Below are 4,449 nucleotides of genomic sequence, written 5' to 3'. Positions count from 1 at the left end.
CCACAGTATGCCAACATTTTTATGGCTGACTTAGAACAACGCTTCCTCAGCTCTCGTCCCCTAATGCCCCTACTCTACTTGTGCTACACTGATGACATCTTCATCATCTGGTCCCATGGAAAAGAAAACCCTTGAGGAATTCCACCATGATTTCAACAATTTCCATCCCACCTACAACCTCTGCCTGGACCAATCCACACAAGAGATCCACTTCCTGGACACTACTGTGCTAATCGATGGTCACATAAACACCACCCTATACCGGAAACATACTGAACGCTATACTTACCTACATCTCCAGCTTTCACCCAGACCACATCACACAATCCATTGCATTTGCTCCAACCCCTCAGACAGAGACAAACACCTACAAGATCACTATCAAGCGTTCTTACAACTACACTACCCACCTGCTGAAGTGAAGAAGCAGATTGACAGAGCCAGAAGAGTACCCAGAAGTCACCTACTACAGGACAGGCCCAACAAAGAAAGGAACAGAACCCCACTAGCCATCACCTTCAGCCCCCAACTAAAACCTCTCCAGTGCATCATCAAGAATCTACAACCCATCCTGAAGGACAATCCCTCACGCTCACAGATCTTGGGAGCCAGGTCAGTCCTTGCTTACTGACAGCCCCCCAACCTGAAGCAAATACTTACCAGCAACCACACAACAAAAACACTAACCCAGGAACCTATCCTTGCAACAAAGCCCATTGCCAACTCTCTCCCCATATCTGTTCAGGGGACACCATCATAGGACCTAATCACATCAGCCATGCCATCAGGGGCTCATTCACCTGCACATCTACCAATGTGATATGTGCCATCATGTGCCAGCAATGCCTCTCTGCCATGTACATTGGCCAAACCAGAGAGTCTCTACATAAAAGAATAAATGGACACAAATCAGACATCAAGAATTATAACATTCAAACACAGCCAGAGAACACTTCAATCTCCCTGGTCACTCGATTACAGACCTAAAAGTCACAATATTACAACAAAAAACCTTCAACAACAGACTCCCACGAGAGATGCTGAATTGGAATTAATTTGCAAACTGGACACCATTAAATTAGGCTTGAATAAAGACTGGGAGTGGATGGGTCATTACACAAAGTAAAACTATTTCCCCATGTTTATTTGTCCCCCTACTGTTACTCACACCTTCTTGTCGACTGTGGGAAATGGGCCATCCTGATTATCACTACAAGTTTTTTTCTCCTGCTGATAATAGCTCACCTTAACTGCTCACTCTCATTATAGTGTGGATGGCAACACCCATTTTTTCATGTTCTCTGTGTATATATATATCTTCCTGCTGTATTTTCCACTTTATGCATCTGATTAAGTGGATTTTAGCCCACGAAAGCTTATGCTCAAATAAGTTTGTTAGTCTCTAAGGTGCCACAAGTACTCCTCATTATTTTTGCAGATAAATTCATGGAGGTGAAGTCCATTAATGGCTATTAGGCAGCCTGGGTAAGGAATGGTATCCCTAGCCTCTGTTCATCAGAGGGTGGAGATGGATGGCAGGAGAGAGATCACTTGATCATTACCTGTTAGGTTCAGTCCCTCTGGCATTGGCCACTGTTGGCAGATAGGATATGGGGTTGGATGGACCTTTGGTCTGGCCCAGTCTGGCCATTCTTCTGTTCTTATGAAGGGAAGGGCAGAGCCCTGCAACAGAGTTTCTGTAGTGTAGGGGTTATCGCATTTGCCTAACACACAAAAATTCCCTGGTTCAAAACCAGGCAGAAACATGATGGCTTAATTTTCCCCAACTCCTAGTGGCCTGTCCCTGCTGTTGTAGGAGCAGCAGTGATTTCTATGCTCAATAGGTCTGTTATACTTCCCCCATTCCCATTTTTGTCTCCTCTCCCTCTCTGAATGCCTGTGAAGTGGCTTTTCCCCTCCCCCTCCCGCTCCCTCCTGCAATGCTTGTGGGATGAAGGGGCTGGTTGAACAGCTGGAAGATCAGAAGAGCTCCTAGATAGACAAGGTGTCTGGGACTCTAATTAGGCAGCGATCACACACCCAGAGCATGGACATTGCCCAAGGTGGAGTGTGACCCACCAGATGCAGCCAAGTCATCTCTAGTCGCAGGCCATGAGGAGCAGGTCCTTAAAAGGGGAAGGGGCCCTGTGCTCAGGAGTCACTCACAAGCTTGTACCTCCAGTGAATGCCCTTCGCCCGACCGCCTGGCCAGTGGTTCGCTGCATTGCAGTTCATTGTGCCTCAGGAAGACTTACCTTCATCGCACCGTCCATCGCGGCGCTGTGGGACACTTACCTGGCAGAATCCTGTGCCTGCCTCTTGGCTTCCCAGGGATGGCTACTTGCAGCCCAGGAGAAGAAGGATGGTTCTGGTGAAAGGAAGACAAGCAAAGCTCTGGGAGGAAATTTGGGTGTGGGCTCTGCGCTGGGGGTGGGGGTGGGGTGCAGGAGGGGTGGTGCAGCTCCCAAAGTGACCGGTACACACAACCTCTGGCAGCAGCTCCTAGATGAGTGGGGCCAGGGGATCTCCATGTGCTGCTGTCTGCAGGCGCTGCCTCCAGAGCTCCCACTGGCTACAGTTCCTGGCCAATGGGAGCTGCAGAGTTGGTGCTCGGGGCAGGGGCAGCACGTGGAGACACTCCCCCCACCCCAGGGGATGCTGGGACATGCCAGCCTCTTCTGGGAGCGGCACGGAGGGACGGATGCAGAGTGGGCATGGAGCCACCTTAGTGCTGCTGGCACATCTCTGCACACCCCTTGTGGGGGGAGGGGAGCAGAGGGCCTCCATGTGCTGCCTGGGGTAGGGGCAGAGCACGGAGCTGCCTCCCCTCCCGGGTCTATTCCAGGAGTGGGTGGGTGGGGTCTTTTGGCCTGCAAGGTGCAGCAGGTCGGACTAGATGATCACACTGGTCCCTTCTGACCTTAAAGGCTCTGAGTCTAAAAGGGAGAGGGAAGTAAAGGAATTTTAAAAAAATAAAATAAACCAACCATTGTAATACCAGGATGACTCCAACTGCTCATTATATAGTCCCACCCCTTTCTTCCTCCACTGGGTGTTTAATGATCTGTTGGGATTTGGGAGACTGATTCTCTCATTCCATTGATAAACTGAAACAATGTGACTGAAACTAAACCAATTCCCAGTGGAGGAATCATCACATCTTTGCATTGGCTGGGAATTGAACCCAGGTCAACTGCTTGGAAGGCAGCTATGCTCACCACTATACCACCAATGCATCTGGTGAAAGTCTCTGATTTTTCACACTTGGTGATTGGTCACCTTACTTCTCAGCATGAGGCAAATGTCTCTGTGGTCTCTGCCATTCATCGTGGGGAGTTTTCCCACTGATAACAGTTTTTGCTGCGTTGGGGAGGGGAGAGAGAAGAGGCGTTTATTCTGTTTCATTCCTCTCCATTTTCTGTTCCTCCCCTTCCCTTCCAGGGTCCTCCCTTCCATTTCAGACTGTGCAGTGACACCCTCCCCGCACCCAGGACTCTCGAGCCTCTGGAGCAGCACGATCCCATGAGATCCTCAGTGACCAAGGGTCTTTTCCAACTTCCAGGAGACCCAGCTTGAGTCTAAAGGAAGCTCTGTTCCTTCCTGGGGATCCTCTCTCCCTTCATGGAGATCAAGCGCATGAAGCCTCTGCCTTGCCTCCTGGGTCTGAATTAATGTCCCATTTCCCACTATCTGCTCGAAAGAAACAAATGTTTCTAACCCAGGTGAGCGGCGTTAATTCAGCTGGAATCCTTCACCCACATTCCTTAGGAGATACAGACTCTCTGTGACACAGACTGACTGGGGTTCATCTCTGCATGTCCCCAATGGGGAAGGAAAGACACTGAGGGGGAAAGAAGAAGATGGACAGAAGGAGTCAAATGGGGCTAGACCAGAATAGGACATTTTCTGCCTGTTAAAATGTACTAGACTCTAATTGCTTAAAACAAAACAAAAACCCACCAGCTTCTGTTTGAACCATCAGCTTTTCACAGAGCAGCCAAAGTGGTGAAGCACAGACACACATAACCACCTACAGCCCAAGTTTGTCTAAGAAGCACCTATAGTGGCTCATGCAGGGGGAAATACAGCTGTGGGTGTGAGTTCAGGCCTCACCCAGAGCATTGGTTTTCATTAGCCACGGAGCTTCCCCCACTTGCTTTGCCCAATTCACATGGAAAGTGCCATAGGAGGGTGATGAGAGTAAATTCTAAACTCTGAAATGTGGAGGTTGGCCCAGAGATTGGAATAAGGGGTTTGAAGAGAAGAAGGTCTAAGAGTATAAAACCAGACAGTCTCCAGGGGCAGGTCCGGTACAACGCCTCAACAGGGAGCCATTTGGGGGGGTTCACTCCCTCTGTTCAATGTCCTGAGAGGTATTTGAAGATGAAGATAATGCCATGGCTAACAGGTGACTAGCACGTCCTGGGTTAAAGAAAGGGACCTGGGTTA

The 4,449-nt window shown here is 49.4% G+C and overlaps 1 non-coding gene across 1 annotated transcript; it reads right to left on the bottom strand.

Moving 5' to 3' along the window:
• Positions 1 to 3,163: 3,163 nt before the first annotated feature.
• On the bottom strand, positions 3,164 to 3,235 carry TRNAG-UCC. The gene has a single exon. It is a non-coding gene; the product is annotated as a tRNA-Gly (tRNA).
• Between the last annotated feature and the right edge of the window lie 1,214 nt (positions 3,236 to 4,449).

This window comes from Mauremys reevesii, linkage group 16, assembly GCF_016161935.1.
Source record: "Mauremys reevesii isolate NIE-2019 linkage group 16, ASM1616193v1, whole genome shotgun sequence".
NCBI lineage: Eukaryota > Metazoa > Chordata > Testudines > Geoemydidae > Mauremys > Mauremys reevesii.
Note: the sequence above shows the minus strand (reverse complement) of the source record. Positions and strands in the feature narration are given on the sequence as shown.